The sequence below is a fragment of the Oncorhynchus mykiss genome, chromosome 27 (genome assembly GCF_057628025.1).
Source record: "Oncorhynchus mykiss isolate SJ-2025 chromosome 27, ASM5762802v1, whole genome shotgun sequence".
Taxonomy (NCBI): Eukaryota; Metazoa; Chordata; class Actinopteri; order Salmoniformes; family Salmonidae; genus Oncorhynchus; species Oncorhynchus mykiss.
In genome coordinates, this window is record NC_143048.1 from 50,810,381 (window position 1) to 50,836,532 (window position 26,152).

General features: G+C 42.0%; 1 protein-coding gene across 2 annotated transcripts in view; it reads right to left on the reverse strand.

Annotated features, from left to right (window-relative positions):
* Positions 1-26,152, reverse strand: part of arhgap42b (Rho GTPase activating protein 42b) — a 219,094-nt gene that overhangs the window by 183,419 nt on the left and 9,523 nt on the right. The gene's annotated exons all lie outside the window — the stretch shown is intronic.

The following is a 26,152-nucleotide window of genomic DNA, read 5'->3' on the forward strand; positions in this document are numbered from 1 at the left end:
TGTTCTGCCTTATTATTATTCGACCATGCTGATCATTTATGAACATTTGAACATCTTGGCCATGTTCTGTTATAATCTCCACCCGGCACAGCCAGAAGAGGACTGGCCATCCCACATATGCTCTCTCTAATTCTCTCTTTCTTTCTCTCTCTCGGAGGACCTGAGCCCTAGGACCATGCCCCAGGAATACCTGACATGATGACTCCTTGCTGTCCCCAGTCCACCTGACTGTGCTGCTGCTCCAGTTTCAACTATTCTGCCTTATTATTATTTGACCATGCTGGTCATTTATGAACATTTGAACATCTTGACCATGTTTTGTTATAATCTCCACCCGGCACAGCCAGAAGAGGACTGGCCACCCCACATAGCCTGGTTCCTCTCTAGGTTTCTTCCTAGGTTTTGGCCTTTCTAGGGAGTTTTTCCTAGCCACCGTGCTTCTTCACCTGCATTGCTTGCTGTTTGGGGTTTTAGGCTGGGTTTCTGTACAGCACTTTGAGATATCAGCTGATGTACGAAGGGCTATATAAAATAAATTTGATTGATTGGTTTCAGGAGGGTGGTCACGTGCTTGGGAGACAGAGGTCCTGGGTAAGAACGTTTCAGGAGGGTGGTCACGTGCTTGGGAGGTCCGAGGTAAGAACGTTTCAGGAGGGTGGTCACATGCTTGGGAGGCAGAGGTCCGGGGTAAGAACGTTTCAGGAGGGTGGTCACATGCTTGGGAGACAGAGGTCCCAGGTAAGAACGTTTCAGGAGGGTGGTCACGTGCTTGGGAGGCAGAGGTCCGGGATAAGAACGTTTCAGGAGGGTGGTCACATGCTTGGGAGACAGAGGTCCCAGGTAAGAACGTTTCAGGAGGGTGGTCACGTGCTTGGGAGACAGAGGTCCTGGGTAAGAACGTTTCAGGAGGGTGGTCACGTGCTTGGGAGACAGAGGTCCTGGGTAAGAACGTTTCAGGAGGGTGGTCACGTGCTTGGGAGGTCCGAGGTAAGAACGTTTCAGGAGGGTGGTCACATGCTTGGGAGGTCCGGGGTAAGAACGTTTCAGGAGGGTGGTCACGTGCTTGGGAGGCAGAGGTCCGGGGTAAGAACGTTTCAGGAGGGTGGTCACATGCTTGGGAGGCAGAGGTCCGGGGTAAGAACGTTTCAGGAGGGTGGTCACGTGCTTGGGAGACAGAGGTCCCAGGTAAGAATGTTTCAGGAGGGTGGTCACGTGCTTGGGAGACAGAGGTCCCGGGTAAGAACGTTACAGGAGGGTGGTCACGTGCTTGGGAGGTCCGGGGTAAGAACGTTTCAGGAGGGTGGTCACGTGCTTGGGAGGTCCCAGGTAAGAATGTTTCAGGAGGGTGGTCACGTGCTTGGGAGGCAGAGGTCCCAGGTAAGAATGTTTCAGGAGGGTGGTCACGTGCTTGGGAGGCAGAGGTCCCAGGTAAGAATGTTTCAGGAGGGTGGTCACGTGCTTGGGAGGCAGAGGTCCCAGGTAAGAACGTTTCAGGAGGGTGGTCACGTGCTTGGTAGGTCCGGGTTCTAGTCTCGGTGTGAGCTATTGAGGGTGGCAGTGCTACGGCTAAGCGAGCAGGGTGACGTATATAGTATACCATTATACCATGTACAGTATACCATTATACCATGTATATAGTATACCATTATACCATGTACAGTATATAGTATACCATTATATCATGTATATAGTATACCATTATACCATGTATATAGTATAGCATTATACCATGTATATAGTATACCATTATACCATGTATATAGTACAGCATTTTTCTTAAACCAGCTAGAATCAAATCAAATCATATGTATTTATATAGCCCTTCGTAGATCAGCTGATATCTCAAAGTGCTGTACAGAAACCCAGCCTAAAACCCCAAACAGCAAGCAATGCAGGTGCAGAAAGCCTTCATCTCCTGAAATGTTTTGGGTATGAAACATAACAGTCAGATTGTGGATATTACCGGTCTGTGGCAGCAGCATGGGGCTTAATGGACACAACAAGGATAGTCTTTTACAAACGGTGGTGCTATTATATACAGTAGGTTAGGTGTAACAGGCTAGTCTTTTACAAACGGTCGTACTATTATATACAGTAGAGTAGGTGTAACAGGCTAGTCTTTTCCAAACGGTCGTACTATTATATACAGTAGGTTACGTGTAACAGGCTAGTCTTTTACAAACGGTCGTACTATTATATACAGTAGGTTAGGTGTAACAGGCTAGTCTTTTACAAACGGTCGTACTATTATATACAGTAGGTTAGGTGTAACAGGCTAGTCTTTTACAAACGGTCATACTATTATATACAGTAGGTTAGGTGTAACAGGCTAGTCTTTTACAAACGGTGGTATTATTATATACAGTAGGTTAGGTGTAACAGGCTAGTCTTTTACAAACGGTGGTGCTATTATATACAGTAGGTTAGGTGTAACAGGCTAGTCTTTTACAAACGGTCGTACTATTATATACAGTAGGTTAGGTGTAACAGGCTAGTCTTTTACAAACGGTGGTACTACTATATACAGTAGGTTAGGTGTAACAGGCTAGTCTTTTACAAACGGTGGTACTATTATATACAGTAGGTTAGGTGTAACAGGCTAGTCTTTTACAAAACGGTCGTACTATTATATACAGTAGGTTACGTGTAACAGGATAGTCTTTTCCAAACGGTCGTACTATTATATACAGTAGGTTAGGTGCAACAGGCTAGTCTTTTACAAATGGTCGTACTATTATATACAGTAGGTTAGGTGTAACAGGCTAGTCTTTTACAAACGGTGGTACTATTATATACAGTAGGTTAGGTGTAACAGGCTAGTCTTTTACAAACGGTCGTACTATTATATACAGTAGGTTAGGTGTAACAGGCTAGTCTTTTACAAACGGTGGTACTATTATATACAGTAGGTTATGTGTAACAGGCTAGTCTTTTACAAACGGTCGTTCTTGCTATTATATAAAGTAGGTTAGGTGTAACAGGCTAGTCTTTTACAAACGGTGGTACTATTATATACAGTAGGTTAGGTGTAACAGGATAGTCTTTTACAAACGGTGGTACTATTATATACAGTAGGTTACGTGTAACAGGCTAGTCTTTTACAAACGGTGGTACTATTATATAAAGTAGGTTAGGTGTAACAGGCTAGTCTTTTACAAACGGTCGTACTATTATATACAGTAGGTTAGGTGTAACAGGCTAGTCTTTTACAAACGGTGGTACTACTATATACAGTAGGTTAGGTGTAACAGGCTAGTCTTTTACAAACGGTGGTACTACTATATACAGTAGGTTAGGTGTAACAGGCTAGTCTTTTACAAACGGTGGTACTACTATATACAGTAGGTTAGGTGTAACAGGCTAGTCTTTTACAAACGGTGGTACTATTATATACAGTAGGTTAGGTGTAACAGGCTAGTCTTTTACAAACGGTGGTACTATTATATAAAGTAGGTTAGGTGTAACAGGCTAGTCTTTTACAAACGGTGGTACTACTATATACAGTAGGTTAGGTGTAACAGGCTAGTATTTTACAAACGGTGGTACTATTATATACAGTAGGTTAGGTGTAACAGGCTAGTCTTTTACAAACGGTGGTACTATTATATACAGTAGGTTAAGTGTAACAGGCTAGTCTTTTCCAAACGGTGGTACTATTATATACAGTAGGTTACATGTAACAGGCTAGTCTTTTACAAACGGTCGTACTATTATATACAGTAGGTTAGGTGTAACAGGCTAGTCTTTTACAAACGGTCGACCTATTATATACAGTAGGTTACATGTAACAGGCTAGTCTTTTACAAACGGTCGTACTATTATATACAGTAGGTTAGGTGTAACAGGCTAGTCTTTTACAAACGGTCGTTCTTGCTATTATATAAAGTAGGTTAGGTGTAACAGGCTAGTCTTTTACAAAGGGTCGTTCTATTATATACAGTAGGTTAGGTGTAACAGGCTAGTCTTTTACAAACGGTGGTATTATTATATACAGTAGGTTAGGTGTAACAGGCTAGTCTTTTACAAACGGTGGTATTATTATATACAGTAGGTTAGGTGTAACAGGCTAGTCTTTTACAAACGGTCGTTCTTGCTATTATATAAAGTAGGTTAGGTGTAACAGGCTAGTCTTTTACAAACGGTGGTACTATTATATAAAGTAGGTTAGGTGTAACAGGCTAGTCTTTTACAAACGGTGGTATTATTATATACAGTAGGTTAGGTGTAACAGGCTAGTCTTTTACAAACGGTGGTACTATTATATACAGTAGGTTAGGTGTAACAGGCTAGTCTTTTACAAACGGTGGTACTATTATATACAGTAGGTTAGGTGTAACAGGCTAGTCTTTTACAAACGGTCGTTCTTGCTATTATATAAAGTAGGTTAGGTGTAACAGGCTAGTCTTTTACAAACGGTGGTGCTATTATATACAGTAGGTTAGGTGTAACAGGCTAGTCTTTTACAAACGGTCGTACTATTATATACAGTAGGTTAGGTGTAACAGGCTAGTCTTTTACAAACGGTGGTACTATTATATACAGTAGGTTACGTGTAACAGGCTAGTCTTTTACAAACGGTCGTTCTTGCTATTATATAAAGTAGGTTAGGTGTAACAGGCTAGTCTTTTACAAACGGTGGTACTATTATATACAGTAGGTTACGTGTAACAGGCTAGTCTTTTACAAACGGTGGTACTATTATATACAGTAGGTTAGGTGTAACAGGCTAGTCTTTTACAAACGGTCGTTCTTGCTATTATATAAAGTAGGTTAGGTGTAACAGGCTAGTCTTTTACAAAGGGTCGTTCTATTATATACAGTAGGTTAGGTGTAACAGGCTAGTCTTTTACAAACGGTCGTACTATTATATACAGTAGGTTAGGTGTAACAGGCTAGTCTTTTACAAACGGTGGTACTACTATATACAGTAGGTTAGGTGTAACAGGCTAGTCTTTTACAAACGGTCGTTCTTGCTATTATATAAAGTAGGTTAGGTGTAACAGGCTAGTCTTTTACAAACGGTGGTACTATTATATACAGTAGGTTACGTGTAACAGGCTAGTCTTTTACAAACGGTGGTACTATTATATACAGTAGGTTACGTGTAACAGGCTAGTCTTTTACAAACGGTGGTACTATTATATAAAGTAGGTTAGGTGTAACAGGCTAGTCTTTTACAAACGGTCGTACTATTATATACAGTAGGTTAGGTGTAACAGGCTAGTCTTTTACAAACGGTGGTACTACTATATACAGTAGGTTAGGTGTAACAGGCTAGTCTTTTACAAACGGTGGTACTACTATATACAGTAGGTTAGGTGTAACAGGCTAGTCTTTTACAAACGGTGGTACTACTATATACAGTAGGTTAGGTGTAACAGGCTAGTCTTTTACAAACGGTGGTACTATTATATACAGTAGGTTAGGTGTAACAGGCTAGTCTTTTACAAACGGTGGTACTACTATATACAGTAGGTTAGGTGTAACAGGCTAGTCTTTTACAAACGGTGGTACTACTATATACAGTAGGTTAGGTGTAACAGGCTAGTCTTTTACAAACGGTGGTACTATTATATAAAGTAGGTTAGGTGTAACAGGCTAGTCTTTTACAAACGGTGGTACTACTATATACAGTAGGTTAGGTGTAACAGGCTAGTCTTTTCCAAACGGTGGTACTATTATATACAGTAGGTTAGGTGTAACAGGCTAGTCTTTTACAAACGGTGGTACTATTATATACAGTAGGTTAGGTGTAACAGGCTAGTCTTTTACAAACGGTCGTTCTTGCTATTATATAAAGTAGGTTAGGTGTAACAGGCTAGTCTTTTACAAACGGTGGTACTATTATATACAGTAGGTTACGTGTAACAGGCTAGTCTTTTACAAACGGTGGTACTATTATATACAGTAGGTTAGGTGTAACAGGCTAGTCTTTTACAAACGGTGGTACTATTATATACAGTAGGTTACGTGTAACAGGCTAGTCTTTTCCAAACGGTGGTACTATTATATACAGTAGGTTACATGTAACAGGCTAGTCTTTTACAAACGGTCGTACTATTATATACAGTAGGTTACATGTAACAGGCTAGTCTTTTACAAACGGTCGTACTATTATATACAGTAGGTTAGGTGTAACAGGCTAGTCTTTTACAAACGGTCGTTCTTGCTATTATATAAAGTAGGTTAGGTGTAACAGGCTAGTCTTTTACAAACGGTCGTTCTTGCTATTATATAAAGTAGGTTAGGTGTAACAGGCTAGTCTTTTACAAACGGTGGTGCTATTATATACAGTAGGTTAGGTGTAACAGGCTAGTCTTTTACAAACGGTCGTACTATTATATACAGTAGGTTAGGTGTAACAGGCTAGTCTTTTACAAACGGTGGTACTATTATATACAGTAGGTTACGTGTAACAGGCTAGTCTTTTACAAACGGTCGTTCTTGCTATTATATAAAGTAGGTTAGGTGTAACAGGCTAGTCTTTTACAAACGGTGGTACTATTATATACAGTAGGTTACGTGTAACAGGCTAGTCTTTTACAAACGGTGGTACTATTATATACAGTAGGTTACGTGTAACAGGCTAGTCTTTTACAAACGGTCGTTCTTGCTATTATATAAAGTAGGTTAGGTGTAACAGGCTAGTCTTTTACAAACGGTGGTACTATTATATACAGTAGGTTACGTGTAACAGGCTAGTCTTTTACAAACGGTCGTTCTTGCTATTATATAAAGTAGGTTAGGTGTAACATGCTAGTCTTTTACAAACGGTGGTACTATTATATACAGTAGGTTACGTGTAACAGGCTAGTCTTTTACAAACGGTCGTTCTTGCTATTATATAAAGTAGGTTAGGTGTAACAGGCTAGTCTTTTACAAAGGGTCGTTCTATTATATACAGTAGGTTAGGTGTAACAGGCTAGTCTTTTACAAACGGTGGTACTACTATATACAGTAGGTTAGGTGTAACAGGCTAGTCTTTTACAAACGGTCGTTCTTGCTATTATATAAAGTAGGTTAGGTGTAACAGGCTAGTCTTTTACAAACGGTGGTACTATTATATACAGTAGGTTACGTGTAACAGGCTAGTCTTTTACAAACGGTGGTACTATTATATACAGTAGGTTACGTGTAACAGGCTAGTCTTTTACAAACGGTCGTTCTTGCTATTATATAAAGTAGGTTAGGTGTAACATGCTAGTCTTTTACAAACGGTCGTTCTTGCTATTATATACAGTAGGTTACGTGTAACAGGCTAGTCTTTTACAAACGGTGGTACTATTATATACAGTAGGTTAGGTGTAACATGCTAGTCTTTTACAAACGGTCGTTCTTGCTATTATATACAGTAGGTTAGGTGTAACAGGCTAGTCTTTTACAAACGGTCGTTCTTGCTATTATATACAGTAGGTTACGTGTAACAGGCTAGTCTTTTACAAAGGGTGGTACTATTATATACAGTAGGTTACGTGTAACAGGCTAGTCTTTTACAAACGGTCGTACTATTATATACAGTAGGTTAGGTGTAACATGCTAGTCTTTTACAAACGGTCGTACTATTATATACAGTAGGTTAGGTGTAACATGCTAGTCTTTTACAAACGGTCGTACTATTATATACAGTAGGTTAGGTGTAACAGGCTAGTCTTTTACAAACGGTGGTACTATTATATACAGTAGGTTAGGTGTAACAGGCTAGTCTTTTACAAACGGTGGTACTATTATATACAGTAGGTTACGTGTAACAGGCTAGTCTTTTACAAACGGTCGTTCTTGCTATTATATACAGTAGGTTAGGTGTAACAGGCTAGTCTTTTACAAACGGTGGTACTATTATATACAGTAGGTTAGGTGTAACAGGCTAGTCTTTTACAAACGGTGGTACTATTATATACAGTAGGTTACGTGTAACAGGCTAGTCTTTTACAAACGGTCGTTCTTGCTATTATATACAGTAGGTTAGGTGTAACAGGCTAGTCTTTTACAAACGGTGGTACTATTATATAAAGTAGGTTAGGTGTAACATGCTAGTCTGTGTCAAATGAGCCATACAGATATAATTCAAAGCAACATGGAGGTTTCAGCGCTGAGAGCATGATAATCATCAGTAGTAATTATATATTTCCCGACCTCTCTCAATTATCTTTATCCTAGTCAGCGGAAGGTGAGCGTTGGTCTCGGATATGAAAGAAAACAGGTATTTAACCCTCTTCAATCAGAGACTCTGCTCAGTGTGTGGTGTGTATGGTGTGTGGTGTGTGTGTGTGTGGATGGTGTGTGGTGTGTGTATGGTGTGTGGTGTGTGTATGGTGTGTGTGTGCGTGTGTGGAATGTCTATTGAGTTGCAAGTTAACTATTTGTATGCATTATTTAAAAGGAGATTGCAGTTCCTTACTTAGAGTATAACAACTGTCACTCCTGAACATTACTCTGTTATTACTTTATCCCACATCAAGGTCAAGCCACCGTGCTAAACACACATTTTCTACTGACAAATATGACACATCTATTGTTCTCTCTTTCCTTCTCTCTCTCCTCCCTCTCTCAATCACTTCTCTCTGTCCTTCTCTCTCTCCTCCCTCTCTCAATCACTTCTCTCTGTCCTACTCTCTCTCTTTCTCTCCCCTTCTCCTCTTTCTCTCTCTGTCCTACTCTCTCTCCCCCTCCCTCTCTCTTCATCCCTCTCTCTGTCTCTCTCCTTCTCTCTCTCCTCCCTCTCTCAATCACTTCTCTCTCTCCTTCTCTCTCCTCCCTCTCTCAATCACTTCTCTCTCTCCTTCTCTCTCTCCTCCCTCTCTCAATCACTTCTCTCTGTCCTACTCTCTCTCATCCCTCTCTCAATCACTTCTCTCTCTCCTTCTCTCTCTCCTTCTCTCTCTCATCCCTCTCTCAATCACTTCTCTCTGTCCTTCTCTCTCTCATCCCTCTCTCAATCACTTCTCTCTGTCCTTCTCTCTCTCATCCCTCTCTCAATCACTTCTCTCTCTCCTTCTCTCTCTCCTCCCCTCTCTCCTCCCCTCTCTCAATCACTTCTCTCTGTCCTTCTCTCTCTCATCCCTCTCTCAATCACTTCTCTCTGTCCTACTCTCTCTCATCCCTCTCTCAATCACTTCTCTCTGTCCTTCTCTCTCTCCTTCTCTCTCTCCTTCTCTCTCTCCTCCCTCTCTCAATCACTTCTCTCTGTCCTACTCTCTCTCTTTCTCTCCCCTTCTCCTCTTTCTCTCTCTGTCCTACTCTCTCTCTTTCTCTCCCCTTCTCCTCTTTCTATCTCTGTCCTACTCTCTCTCCCTCTCTCTCCTTCTCTCTCTCCTCCCTCTCTCAATCACTTCTCTCTGTCCTACTCTCTCTCTCTTTCTCTCCCCTTCTCCTCTTTCTCTCTCTGTCCTACTCTCTCTCCCCCTCCCTCTCTCTTCATCCCTCTCTCTCTCTTTCTTTTTCTCTCTCTCTTTCTTTGAGGTATGTGGGATAACTGCACACATTAAAGAGAAAATGTTGAAACTGAAATTGCTGAACTTCTGATGTTCCTGAGAACATGATGGGGAACTATTGAGGGAAAGTGTTGTGTTGTTGAACAAACTGCTGTTGTATAATTGATATGTCTCTGAGCTTAATACCAATCATAATTACATTTTTTGAAGGCTTTGATGAAAATATTCCTAGTTAGCTTTAGATACAGTGACAATATAATTTGACAGTACAGTGCCTTGCGAAAGTATTCGGCCCCCTTGAACTTTGCGACCTTTTGCCACATTTCAGGCTTCAAACATAAAGATATAAAACTGTATTTTTTTGTGAAGAATCAACAACAAGTGGGACACAATCATGAAGTGGAACGACATTTATTGGATATTTCAAACTTTTTTAACAAATCAAAAACTGAAAAATTGGGCGTGCAAAATTATTCAGCCCCTTTACTTTCAGTGCAGCAAACTTTCTCCAGAAGTTCAGTGAGGATCTCTGAATGATCCAATGTTGACCTAAATGGCTAATGATGATAAATACAATCCACCTGTGTGTAATCAAGTCTCCGTATAAATGCACCTGCACTGTGATAGTCTCAGAGGTCCGTTAAAAACGCAGAGAGCATCATGAAGAACAAGGAACACACCAGGCAGGTCCGAGATACTGTTGTGAAGAAGTTTAAAGCCGGATTTGGACACAAAAAGATTTCCCAAGCTTTAAACATCCCAAGGAGCACTGTGCAAGCGATAATATTGAAATGGAAGGAGTATCAGACCACTGCAAATCTACCAAGACCTGGCCGTCCCTCTAAACTTTCAGCTCATACAAGGAGAAGACTGATCAGAGATGCAGCCAAGAGGCCCATGATCACTCTGGATGAACTGCAGAGATCTACAGCTGAGGTGGGAGACTCTGTCCATAGGACAACAATCAGTCGTATATTGCACAAATCTGGCCTTTATGGAAGAGTGGCAAGAAGAAAGCCATTTCTTAAAGATATCCATAAAAAGTGTCGTTTAAAGTTTGCCACAAGCCACCTGGGAGACACACCAAACATGTGGAAGAAGGTGCTCTGGTCAGATGAAACCAAAATTGAACTTTTTGGCAACAATGCAAAACGTTATGTTTGGCATAAAAGCAACACAGCTGAACACACCATCCCCACTGTCAAACATGGTGGTGGCAGCATCATGGTTTGGGCCTGCTTTTCTTCAGCAGGGACAGGGAAGATGGTTAAAATTGATGGGAAGATGGATGGAGCCAAATACAGGACCATTCTGGAAGAAAACCTGATGGAGTCTGCAAAAGACCTGAGACTGGGACGGAGATTTGTCTTCCAACAAGACAATGATCCAAAACATAAAGCAAAATCTACAATGGAATGGTTCAAAAATAAACATATCCAGGTGTTAGAATGGCCAAGTCAAAGTCCAGACCTGAATCCAATCGAGAATCTGTGGAAAGAACTGAAAACTGCTGTTCACAAATGCTCTCCATCCAACCTCACTGAGCTCGAGCTGTTTTGCAAGGAGGAATGGGAAAACATTTCAGTCTCTCCATGTGCAAAACTGATAGAGACATACCCCAAGCGACTTACAGCTGTAATCGCAGCAAAAGGTGGCGCTACAAAGTATTAACTTAAGGGGACTGAATAATTTTGCACGCCCAATTTTTCAGTTTTTGATTTGTTAAAAAAGTTTGAAATATCCAATAAATGTCGTTCCACTTCATGATTGTGTCCCACTTGTTGTTGATTCTTCACAAAAAAATACAGTTTTATATCTTTATGTTTGAAGCCTGAAATGTGGCAAAAGGTCGCAAAGTTCAAGGGGGCCGAATACTTTCGCAAGGCACTGTATATCCCAAATCAACTAGAGGGCTCATATTCCACTTCAGTGAGTCATTCATGTTATCAATCAACTAGAGGGCTCATATTCCACTTCTGTGAGTCGTTCATGTTATCAATCAACTAGAGGGCTCATATTCCACTTCAGTGAGTCGTTCATGTTATCAATCAACTAGAGGGCTCATATTCCACTTCAGTGAGTCGTTCATGTTATCAATCAACTAGAGGGCTCATATTCCACTTCAGTGAGTCGTTCATGTTATCAATTCACAGCAGGATATGCTCGTTCTGCTATCCAATCTGTGCCAATTAATTAATTTAAGAAAATAAATGACATTCCATTCACTGTGGCTTCCATTAATTTCAAAAACATTTGTTTACACTGGCTGTTAATTGACTCCCTCTGCTTTCAGATTATACAGGCTCCCTCTGCTTTCAGTTTATACAGGCTCCCTCTGCTTTCAGATTATACAGGCTCCCTCTGCTTTCAGATTATACAGGCTCCCTTCTGCTTTCAGTTTATACAGGCTCCCTTCTGCTTTCAGTTTATACAGGCTCCCTCTGCTATCAGATTATACAGGCTCCCTTCTGCTTTCAGTTTATACAGGCTCCCTCTGCTTTCAGTTTATACAGGCTCCCTCTGCTTTCAGTTTATACAGGCTCCTTCTGCTTTCAGTTTATACAGGCTCCCTCTGCTATCAGATTATACAGGCTCCCTTCTGCTTTCAGTTTATACAGGCTCCCTCTGCTTTCAGTTTATACAGGCTCCCTCTGCTTTCAGTTTATACAGGCTCCTTCTGCTTTCAGTTTATACAGGCTCCCTCTGCTTTCAGTTTATACAGGCTCCTTCTGCTTTCAGTTTATACAGGCTCCCTTCTGCTTTCAGTTTATACAGGCTCCTTCTGCTTTCAGTTTATACAGGCTCCCTCTGCTATCAGATTATACAGGCTCCCTCTGCTTTCAGTTTATACAGGCTCCCTTCTGCTTTCAGTTTATACAGGCTCCCTCTGCTTTCAGTTTATACAGGCTCCCTTCTGCTTTCAGTTTATACAGGCTCCTTCTGCTTTCAGTTTATACAGGCTCCTTCTGCTTTCAGTTTATACAGGCTCCCTTCTGCTTTCAGTTTATACAGGCTCCTTCTGCTTTCAGTTTATACAGGCTCCTTCTGCTTTCAGTTTATACAGGCTCCCTCTGCTTTCAGTTTATACAGGCTCCCCTCTGCTTTCAGTTTATACAGGCTCCTTCTGCTTTCAGTTTATACAGGCTCCCTTCTGCTTTCAGTTTATACAGGCTCCTTCTGCTTTCAGTTTATACAGGCTCCCTCTGCTTTCAGTTTATACAGGCTCCCCTCTGCTTTCAGTTTATACAGGCTCCTTCTGCTTTCAGTTTATACAGGCTCCTTCTGCTTTCAGTTTATACAGGCTCCTTCTGCTTTCAGTTTATACAGGCTCCCTCTGCTTTCAGTTTATACAGGCTCCCCTCTGCTTTCAGTTTATACAGGCTCCTTCTGCTTTCAGTTTATACAGGCTCCTTCTGCTTTCAGTTTATACAGGCTCCCTCTGCTTTCAGTTTATACAGGCTCCCTTCTGCTTTCAGTTTATACAGGCTCCCTTCTGCTTTCAGTTTATACAGGCTCCTTCTGCTTTCAGTTTATACAGGCTCCTTCTGCTTTCAGTTTATACAGGCTCCTTCAGCTTTCAGTTTATACAGGCTCCCTCTGCTTTCAGTTTATACAGGCTCCTTCTGCTTTCAGTTTATACATATCATCCAACTTGTGCTGTAGCTCAAACAGAACAGACTTGTCCTCCTCTGAGAGACTTTCAACAGGCTTTTGAACAAGAGAGGTGTGATGTTTGTAATTACACTTTCTTCATCAGCGCTCCTGGTCTTGGCAACAATACTCCCATATTTTCTTAAATATTTTCCAACCTCATATTTAAAAAGCTCCCAGTTATTACTGTATGAATTGTCATTTATAGCTTTGTTCCAAAAGTGTGTAATTACATTGTTTATCTCCATCTTGACCAACTCATGTTTTAATATAGAGTGATTAAGCTTCCAGTTGGATGCTCTGCCAAGGCCATTATCAGAGATAAAAAGTTTAATGTCAATATAAATAGCGCTATGATCAGGGAGTGGCCAGGATGTTAACAGAAATACCCTGTTTATCAAAACATTTAGACACCAGCCAACTATGGTGATTGTCTGGCGCCGCATTACTCCATGTGAAATACTTGTCATTAGGAAACTTTACTCTCCAAATATCTAGAATATCAAACCTTTCCATAAACTGCCTCAAACTTACATTCATAGAAGTGGACTGTCTTGGAGGCCATTTATCAATTAAATTATTCTGAAAAATCTAAAAATCCCTACTACAAGTAAAGCATTAGGGAACTTGGTTAGCCTACTATAAGTAAAACATTAGGGAACTTGGTTAGCCTACTATAAGTAAAGCATTAGGGAACTTGGTTAGCCTACTATAAGTAAAGCATTAGGGAACTTGGTTAGCCTACTATAAGTAAAGCATTAGGGAACTTGGTTAGCCTACTATAAGTAAACCATTAGGGAACTTGGTTAGCCTACTATAAGTAAAGCATTAGGGAACTTGGTTAGCCTACTATAAGTAAAGCATTAGGGAACTTGGTTAGCCTACTATAAGTAAAACATTAGGGAACTTGGTTAGCCTACTATAAGTAAAGCATTAGGGAACTTGGTTAGCCTACTATAAGTAAAGCATTAGGGAACTTGGTTAGCCTACTATAAGTAAACCATTAGGGAACTTGGTTAGCCTACTATAAGTAAAGCATTAGGGAACTTGGTTAGCCTACTATAAGTAAACCATTAGGGAACTTGGTTAGCCTACTATAAGTAAAACATTAGGGAACTTGGTTAGCCTACTATAAGTAAAACATTAGGGAACTTGGTTAGCCTACTATAAGTAAAGCATTAGGGAACTTGGTTAGCCTACTATAAGTAAAGCATTAGGGAACTTGGTTAGCCTACTATAAGTAAACCATTAGGGAACTTGGTTAGCCTACTATAAGTAAAGCATTAGGGAACTTGGTTAGCCTACTATAAGTAAAGCATTAGGGAACTTGGTTAGCCTACTATAAGTAAAGCATTAGGGAACTTGGTTAGCCTACTATAAGTAAAGCATTAGGGAACTTGGTTAGCCTACTATAAGTAAAGCATTAGGGAACTTGGTTAGCCTACTATAAGTAAAGCATTAGGGAACTTGGTTAGCCTACTATAAGTAAAGCATTAGGGAACTTGGTTAGCCTACTATAAGTAAACCATTAGGGAACTTGGTTAGCCTACTATAAGTAAAGCATTAGGGAACTTGGTTAGCCTACTATAAGTAAACCATTAGGGAGCTTGGTTAGCCTACTATAAGTAAAACATTAGGGAACTTGGTTAGCCTACTATAAGTAAAGCATTAGGGAACTTGGTTAGCCTACTATAAGTAAAGCATTAGGGAACTTGGTTAGCCTACTATAAGTAAAGCATTAGGGAACTTGGTTAGCCTACTATAAGTAAAGCATTAGGGAACTTGGTTAGCCTACTATAAGTAAACCATTAGGGAGCTTGGTTAGCCTACTACAAGTAAAACATTAGGGAGCTTGGTTAGCCTACTACAAGTAAAACATTAGGGAACTTGGTTAGCCTACTATAAGTAAAGCATTAGGGAACTTGGTTAGCCTACTATAAGTAAAGCATTAGGGAACTTGGTTAGCCTACTATAAGTAAAGCATTAGGGAACTTGGTTGGCCTACTATAAGTAAAGCATTAGGGAACTTGGTTAGCCTACTATAAGTAAACCATTAGGGAACTTGGTTAGCCTACTATAAGTAAAGCATTAGGGAACTTGGTTAGCCTACTATAAGTAAAGCATTAGGGAACTTGGTTAGCCTACTATAAGTAAAGCATTAGGGAACTTGGTTAGCCTACTATAAGTAAAGCATTAGGGAACTTGGTTAGCCTACTATAAGTAAAGCATTAGGGAACTTGGTTAGCCTACTAAAAGTAAACCATTAGGGAACTTGGTTAGCCTACTATAAGTAAAGCATTAGGGAACTTGGTTAGCCTACTATAAGTAAAGCATTAGGGAGCTTGGTTAGCCTACTATAAGTAAAGCATTAGGGAACTTGGTTAGCCTACTATAAGTAAAGCATTAGGGAGCTTGGTTAGCCTACTATAAGTAAAGCATTAGGGAACTTGGTTAGCCTACTATAAGTAAAGCATTAGGGAACTTGGTTAGCCTACTATAAGTAAAGCATTAGGGAACTTGGTTAGCCTACTATAAGTAAAGCATTAGGGAACTTGGTTAGCCTACTATAAGTAAAGCATTAGGGAACTTGGTTAGCCTACTATAAGTAAAACATTAGGGAACTTGGTTAGCCTACTATAAGTAAAGCATTAGGGAACTTGGTTAGCCTACTATAAGTAAAGCATTAGGGAACTTGGTTAGCCTACTATAAGTAAAGCATTAGGGAACTTGGTTAGCCTACTATAAGTAAAGCATTAGGGAACTTGGTTAGCCTACTATAAGTAAAACATTAGGGAACTTGGTTAGTCTACTATAAGTAAAGCATTAGGGAACTTGGTTAGCCTACTATAAGTAAAGCATTAGGGAACTTGGTTAGCCTACTATAAGTAAAGCATTAGGGAACTTGGTTAGCCTACTATAAGTAAAACATTAGGGAACTTGGTTAGCCTACTATAAGTAAAGCATTAGGGAACTTGGTTAGCCTACTATAAGTAAAGCATTAGGGAACTTGGTTAGCCTACTATAAGTAAACCATTAGGGAACTTGGTTAGCCTACTATAAGTAAAGCATTAGGGAACTTGGTTAGCCTACTATAAGTAAAGCATTAGGGAACTTGGTTAGCCTACTATAAGTAAACCATTAGGGAACTTGGTTAGCCTACTATAAGTAAAGCATTAGGGAACTTGGTTAGCCTACTATAAGTAAACCATTAGGGAACTTGGTTAGCCTACTATAAGTAAAGCATTAGGGAACTTGGTTAGCCTACTATAAGTAAACCATTAGGGAACTTGGTTAGCCTACTATAAGTAAAGCATTAGGGAACTTGGTTAGCCTACTATAAGTAAAGCATTAGGGAACTTGGTTAGCCTACTATAAGTAAAGCATTAGGGAACTTGGTTAGCCTACTATAAGTAAACCATTAGGGAACTTGGTTAGCCTACTATAAGTAAAGCATTAGGGAACTTGGTTAGCCTACTATAAGTAAAGCATTAGGGAACTTGGTTAGCCTACTATAAGTAAACCATTAGGGAACTTGGTTAGCCTACTATAAGTAAAGCATTAGGGAACTTGGTTAGCCTACTATAAGTAAAGCATTAGGGAACTTGGTTAGCCTACTATAAGTAAACCATTAGGGAACTTGGTTAGCCTACTATAAGTAAACCATTAGGGAACTTGGTTAGCCTACTATAAGTAAACCATTAGGGAACTTGGTTAGCCTACTATAAGTAAAGCATTAGGGAACTTGGTTAGCCTACTATAAGTAAAGCATTAGGGAGCTTGGTTAGCCTACTATAAGTAAAGCATTAGGGAACTTGGTTAGCCTACTATAAGTAAAGCATTAGGGAACTTGGTTAGCCTACTATAAGTAAAACATTAGGGAACTTGGTTAGCCTACTATAAGTAAAGCATTAGGGAACTTGGTTAGCCTACTATGAGTAAAGCATTAGGGAACTTGGTTAGCCTACTATAAGTAAAGCATTAGGGAACTTGGTTAGCCTACTATAAGTAAAGCATTAGGGAGCTTGGTTAGCCTACTATAAGTAAAGCATTAGGGAACTTGGTTAGCCTACTATAAGTAAAGCATTAGGGAACTTGGTTAGCCTACTATAAGTAAAGCATTAGGGAACTTGGTTAGCCTACTATAAGTAAAGCATTAGGGAACTTGGTTAGCCTACCATAAGTAAACCATTAGGGAACTTGGTTAGCCTACTATAAGTAAAGCATTAGGGAACTTGGTTAGCCTACTATAAGTAAAGCATTAGGGAACTTGGTTAGCCTACTATAAGTAAAGCATTAGGGAACTTGGTTAGCCTACTATAAGTAAAGCATTAGGGAACTTGGTTAGCCTACTATAAGTAAAGCATTAGGGAACTTGGTTAGCCTACTATAAGTAAAGCATTAGGGAGCTTGGTTAGCCTACTATAAGTAAAGCATTAGGGAGCTTGGTTAGCCTACTATAAGTAAAGCATTAGGGAACTTGGTTAGCCTACTATAAGTAAAGCATTAGGGAACTTGGTTAGCCTACTATAAGTAAAACATTAGGGAACTTGGTTAGCCTACTATAAGTAAAACATTAGGGAACTTGGTTAGCCTACTATAAGTAAAGCATTAGGGAACTTGGTTAGCCTACTATGAGTAAAGCATTAGGGAACTTGGTTAGCCTACTATAAGTAAAGCATTAGGGAACTTGGTTAGCCTACTATAAGTAAAGCATTAGGGAGCTTGGTTAGCCTACTATAAGTAAAGCATTAGGGAACTTGGTTAGCCTACTATAAGTAAAGCATTAGGGAACTTGGTTAGCCTACTATAAGTAAAGCATTAGGGAACTTGGTTAGCCTACTATAAGTAAAGCATTAGGGAACTTGGTTAGCCTACTATAAGTAAAGCATTAGGGAGCTTGGTTAGCCTACTATAAGTAAAGCATTAGGGAGCTTGGTTAGCCTACTATAAGTAAAGCATTAGGGAACTTGGTTAGCCTACTATAAGTAAAGCATTAGGGAACTTGGTTAGCCAATGGAGAATACGCTTTTCCAAAGATTCAAGTAAGTGATAATTTTCAAGTTTGGAATTGTTTCCATAAATATTGGTAACAATAATAATGATGATGTAACAGTTGACAAACAAGATTTTAAAAAAATGTGACCAGAAGGGTCACAGTCGGAGTGCAAAATGATTGGTTAGTGGAAACTCCAGCAGAGTGTTCTGAACCATGAGAGACACATACATCATTACCCCACTGAGATCTCCAGAAGTTCACGTTGGTAGAAACTGAATGAGACTCTTGGAAAAAACAGCAATCTGTTTAAAGCCGTTTGGCAAATAAAAATAAGGCTTTGCGCTTTACGTTACGTCTTAACCCCCCGGCACTGAGTGAAACTATAGACAACGACAAAGTGGAATATAGAACAGAATGTACTACGAGATAAACAACAATCGCAAATCGAGTAAATCTGAAAAGAAACCAGCGCTGCACACAATATAGATATAAATGATTGAAACAACAAAGAGCTTGCTCAATGCCTATACTGCAGGTAAACATATCAGAAGTGAGAGAACAAATAAAATAGTAAATATCCATTTCTCCAGTAGTCCTGTGCAGTTAGAACGAAGGTGAAATCACCTTAAGAGCCAGGAGTGGGATCTGCCCACATCAGAGGTAGCTATCTAGGTAGCCTATGTTGACCACCAGGCACAGCTAATGACAGTCCTCAAGGAGGAAGGTTTATTTTGGATCCGTTGATGAAAGCGTGTCCTCCACTGAAGTAAGCAGCTTCCCCTCTTTTCCTACTTTTTCCACAACTGGCCACAGTTTCTCTCTCCTTTCTCAGTCTGCTTTCGAGAGGTCTTCAGCAAACCGCAGGTTGTTGTCACGTAGGAAAGTAGATTTCTCTGTCTGCTTTCGAGAGGTCTTCAGCAAACCGCAGGTTGTTGTCACGTAGGAAAGTAGATTTCTCTGTCTGCTTTCGAGAGGTCTTCAGCAAACCGCAGGTTGTTGTCACGTAGGAAAGTAGATTTCTCTATCTGCTTTCCAAGTAGCATCCCTGGAGATCCGTGATGTGAACTGAGGAACGATACCTCTGGGCTTGGAGTCACCCTGACTTCTCGTGCCCGAGGCGATGTACAGTGTTTGCAAGCTTAGCCTTCTCCTCAGTTAGGATAGCTTGGCAGACTTTGATGGTCTCTTGCGGCACGTTCTTCCCATCTGCCTCGGGAACTCCATACAGTCTCAGATTCCATAACTTTAGAGTTCTGAGATTCTTCTTTGGCACAAGTCCATCTTTCCCTCCTCTATTTGCGACACGCGATGTGGGCGACCTTCTTCTTAACATCCTTGATTTCCATGTATGCAAAGTCAACTGTTTTTTTTTTTTTTTTTCAAAATCCTCGATTTCATTGCCTTGTCGCCGACCATTTTCTCTATGACATCAGACCGGTGCATTGATGAACCTGGAAAGAGTGGCGATAACATGATTATTGGCAGCGCCATCTGGGCCCAGTTCAAACATGCCTTTCTTGGAAGCTCCTAACTGAGGAGAAGGAAAATCCTCGTCTGACACGGCCAAGTGTTAGAGAGTCTGTCAGACCAGAATAGTTGTGGCAGTTGTCAATCAAAGCGTTTGGCTCCTGTGTGACGACATTCGATGAGCATTGCAGGCTGAGGAGGTAGTAGTAATAAGATGTATCTTTCTGTCAGCGCGCTGTCACGCCTTAAATCATCAACAACCTGGTGTTTTTAGCAAGCTAAGAATTAAATTGGTAATTCAAAAAAATACACTTTTTATTATCTTTCAAAAGTTGGTATGCAGAACAAGGTAGGAAGAGTGCGCTCAAACTGCCATCTTGGAGCCTCCCTCTACTGTCCACCACATGCCTCTTACACCAACAGCGTGGACCTCATCATTCAACTTGACTTGAGTGAGGAGTGAATATGAAGCGTGTGAAACAAGCTGTATTAGTGTGGCGCTGACCATGAAGTGTTACAGTTGAAATCAGGTAATACTAGCATCATGCTGTGAAGACCATCATCGGGTAATAATAGCATCATGCTGTGAAGACCATCATCAGGTAATACTAGCATCATGCTGTGAAGACCATCATCGGGTAATAATAGCATCATGCTGTGAAGACCATCATCAGGTAATACTAGCATCATGCTGTGAAGACCATCATCAGGTAATACTAGCATCATGCTGTGAAGACCATCATCGGGTAATAATAGCATCATGCTGTGAAGACCATCATCAGGTAATACTAGCATCATGCTGTGAAGACCATCATCAGATTAGCATCATGCTGTGAAGACCATCATCAGATTAGCATCATGCTGTGAAGACCATCATCAGGTAATACTAGCATCATGCTGTGAAGACCATCATCGGGTAATAATAGCATCATGCTGTGAAGACCATCATCAGGTAATACTAGCATCATGCTGTGAAGACCATCATCAGATTAGCATCATGCTGTGAAGACCATCATCAGATAATACTAGCATCATGCTGTGAAGACCATCATCAGATAATATTAGCATCATGCTGTGAAGACCATCATCAGGTAATACTAGCATCATGCTGTGAAGACCATCATCAGATTAGCATCATGCTGTGAAGACCATCATCAGATTAGCATCATGCTGTGAAGACCATCATCAGATTAGCATCATGCTGTGAAGACCATCATCAGATAATACTAGCATCATGCTGTGAAGACCATCATCAGATAATACTAGCATCATGCTGTGAAGACCATCATCAGGTAATACTAGCATCATGCTGTGAAGACCATCATCAGATAATACTAGCATCATGCTGTGAAGACCATCATCAGAGAATACTAGCATCATGCTGTGAAGACCATCATCAGGTAATACTAGCATCATGCTGTGAAGCCCATCATCAGATAATACTAGCATCATGCTGTGAAGACCATCATCAGATTAGCATCAGGCTGTGAAGACCATCATCAGATAATACTAGCATCATGCTGTGAAGACCATCATCAGATAATACTAGCATCATGCTGTGAAGACCATCATCAGATTAGCATCATGCTGTGAAGACCATCATCAGATTAGCATCATGCTGTGAAGACCATCATCAGATAATACTAGCATCATGCTGTGAAGACCATCATCAGATTAGCATCAGGCTGTGAAGACCATCATCAGGTAATACTAGCATCATGCTGTGAAGACCATCATCAGATTAGCATCATGCTGTGAAGACCATCATCAGATTAGCATCAGGCTGTGAAGACCATCATCAGATTAGCATCAGGCTGTGAAGACCATCATCAGATTAGCATCATGCTGTGAAGACCATCATCAGACATTTAAAAAAAAAATGTCCTTCATCTTTTAAATGTTTTTCACAAGTCATGCTTCTTGAAAATCTGATTTCACCACTGAGAAAACACACACCCACAACACACCACCACACTACCACTCCACCACTCCACAACACACCACCACACCACCACACTACCACACCAGCACACTACCACACCACCACACCACCACACTACCACACCACCACACTACCACACCACCACACACTACCACAATACCACAACACACCACCACACTACCACACCACCACTCCACACCACCACAACACACCACACCACCACACTACCACACCACCACACACTACCACAACACACCACCACACCACCACACACTACCACACTACCACAACACCACCACAACACACCACCACACTACCACACCAACACACCACCACACCACCACAACACACCACCACACTACCACACCAACACACCACCACACACTACCACACCACCACACTACCACACCACCACACACTACCACACTACCACAACACACCACCACACTACCACACCACCACACTACCACACCACCACACCACACCACCACACCACCACAACACACCACCACACACTACCACACCACCACCACACTACCACACTACCACTCCACAACACTACCACACTACCACACCACCACAACACACCACCACCACACCACCACACTACCACTCCACCACACTACCACACCACCACAACACACCACAACACACCACCACACTACCACTCCACCAAACTACCACACACCACTCCACCACAACACACCACAACACAACACCACACTACCACAACACACCACCACCACACTACCACTCCACTCCACACCACAACACCACCACAACACACCACCACACCACAACACACCACCACACTACCACTCCACCACACTACCACAACAACACACCACCACCACACTACCACACTACCACACCACCACACACCACCACACTACCACTCCACCACTACACACCACCACACTACCAAACTACCACTCCACACCACCACTCCACACCACCACACACCACCAAATTACCACAACACACCACCACACACCACCAAATTACCACAACACACCACCACAACACACCACCACACTACCACAACACACCACCACACTACCACAACACACCACCACCACAACACACCACCACAACACACCACTACCACAACACACCACCACCACCACAACACACCACCACACTACCACAACACACCACCACCACAACACACCACCACACTACCACAACACACCACCACCACAACACACCACCACACCACACCACCACACTACCACAACACACCACCACCACCACAACACACCACCACACTACCACAACACACCACCACACTACCACAACGCACCACCACACTACCACAACACACCACCACACTACCACAACACACCACCACCACCACCACCACACTACCACAACACACCACCACACTACCACAACACACCACCACCACCACCACAACACACCACCACAACACACCACCACAACACACCACCACACTACCACAACACACCACCACCACCACCACCACACCACACTACCACAACACACCACCACCACCACAACACACCACCACACCACACCACCACACTACCACAACACACCACCACCACCACAACACACCACCACCACACTACCACAACACACCACCACCACCACAACGCACCACCACCACCACCACAACACACCACACCACACCACCACACTACCACAACGCACCACCACACTACCACAACGCACCACCACCACCACAACACACCACCACACTACCACAACACACCACCACACCACAACACACCACCACCACACCACACCACCACAACGCACCACCACACTACCACAACACACCACCACACTACCACAACACACCACCACACTACCACAACACACCACCACACTACCACAACACACCACCACCACAACACACCACCACACTACCACCACAACACACCACCACACTACCACAACGCACCACCACACTACCACAACACACCACCACACTACCACAACACACCACCACACCACCACAACACACCACCACACTACCACAACACACCACCACACTACCACAACACACCACCACAACACACCACCACACTACCACCACACTACCACCACACTACCACAACACACCACCACACCACAACACACCACCACCACAACACACCACACCACACCACCACAACGCACCACCACACTACCACAACACACCACCACACTACCACAACACACCACCACCACAACACACCACCACACTACCACAACACACCACCACCACAACACACCACCACACTACCACAACACACCACCACACTACCACAACACACCACCACACTACCACAACACACCACCACACTACCACAACACACCACCACACTACCACAACACACCACCACCACCACAACACACCACCACACTACCACAACACACCACCACAACACACCACCACAACACACCACCACAACACACCACCACACTACCACAACACACCACCACCACACTACCACAACGCACCACCACCACCGCAACACACCACCACACTACCACAACACACCACCACACCACAACACACCACCACACCACCACACCTCCACACTACCACAACACACCACCACACCACACCACCACAACACACCACCACACTACCACACTACCACTCCACCACACTACCCCACCACACCAATACACCACCACAACACACTACCACAACACACCACCACTCCACACCACACCACCACAATAAACCACCACACCAACACACCACACTACCACCACCATACCACACAGAGTGTGTCTGTCTCCAGTGCGACCACATGACCAACAGCCCCCTGGGTACAGAGTGTGTCTGTCTCCAGGGCGACCACATGACCAACAGCCCCCTGGGTACAGAGTGTGTCTGTCTCCAGGGCGACCACATTCCAATACATTCCATCAGCTAGAAACTCACGACCCTGAAAAAAAAGAAAAAGAGGGCTGACGATCGGCTCTTCCTGAATCAGACAAACAGTTACCACAGACAGAGCTGTAACCCTGAATAGAGCATATGACAGGCCTAGACATTGTAGCTCAACTGTAAATACAGATGTAAGTCTACTGTAGCCCAAGCATGTTTTTACATTTCACAACGACCACACAAACCGAGACAGACAAGCACACTTTATAGCTCAACCATTTTTTCAGGCTAGTTCTTCACAATGACCACACATAGTGCGACTAGCTCAGTGTTTCTGTCCTGATTCCCTCCTGTTGACTAACTGAGTCTGAAGCAGGTTGAGACGTGTCAATCAGCACACACCCTGCTACTTCCAACTCCTAGTTATATAATGCTTCCCAAATGGCAGCCTATTACCGATGTAAATCTGCGTGCCAGTTATGGTTTTCATATGCAAATGTTCCTGAAACAGTTTAATTACATTTATAGGAATGTCTTCATATCGCACAATCATTGTCATGTAGTTAATCAAAATTCTATCCAAATCTAAATGAAAATGATAAGTCACTTCTATTGCCAGATATGTAAAAATAGCCGATATAAAGCCAACAAATAAAAAGATTGCAGCCTGCAGGTAGAAACTATCCTGATTAAAATAAATATCATCTAAATCACATTGGCTGCACATGGCCTGTCTGCAACCAATTTGAATCATTGTATCAACGGGGTCTGACCTGAAGCTTGCTCTAGCAAACCTGCAACATTGTATCAACGGGGTCTGACCTGAAGCTTGCTCTAGCAAACCTGCAACATTGTATCAACGGGGTCTGACCTGAAGCTTGCTCTAGCAAACCTGCAACATTGTATCAACGGGGTCTGACCTGAAGCTTGCTCTAGCAAACCTGCAACATTGTATCAACGGGGTCTGACCTGAAGCTTGCTCTAGCAAACATGCAACATTGTATCAACGGGGTCTGACCTGAAGCTTGCTCTAGCAAACATGCAACATTGTATCAACGGGGTCTGACCTGAACCTTGCTCTAGCAAACCTGCAACATTGTATCAACGGGGTCTGACCTGAAGCTTGCTCTAGCAAACCTGCAACATTGTATCAACGGGGTCTGACCTGAAGCTTGCTCTAGCAAACCTGCAACATTGTATCAACGGGGTCTGACCTGAACCTTGCTCTAGCAAACCTGCAACATTGAATCATACATTGTATTCCTGCTCCAGTGAGATCAGGACAGACACAGCTGTAGGCTCTTTGATCAAGGGATAAGAAGCAGTGGTTGACTTGGGCAGGAGCTCACTGGAGAAGAGTACCGGTACCTCAAAATGTTCTACTGCTTCAACTCCTGTTCCTCTTTATAGGATATTATATCTAAAGTATTGTGGAGCTCCTGTTCCTCTTATAGGATATTATATCTAAAGTATTGTAGAGCTCCTGTTCCTCTTATAGAATATTATATCTAAAGTATTGTAGAGCTCCTGTTCCTCTTTATAGGATATTATCTCTAAAGTATTGTAGAGCTCCTGTTCCTCTTTATAGGATATTATCTCTAAAGTATTGTGGAGCTCCTGTTCCTCTTTATAGGATATTATCTCTAAAGTATTGTAGAGCTCCTGTTCCTCTTATAGAATATTATCTCTAAAGTATTGTAGAGCTCCTGTTCCTCTTATAGGATATTATATCTAAAGTATTGTAGAGCTCCTGTTACTCTTTATAGGATATTATCTCTAAAGTATTGTAGAGCTCCTGTTCCTCTTATAGGATATTA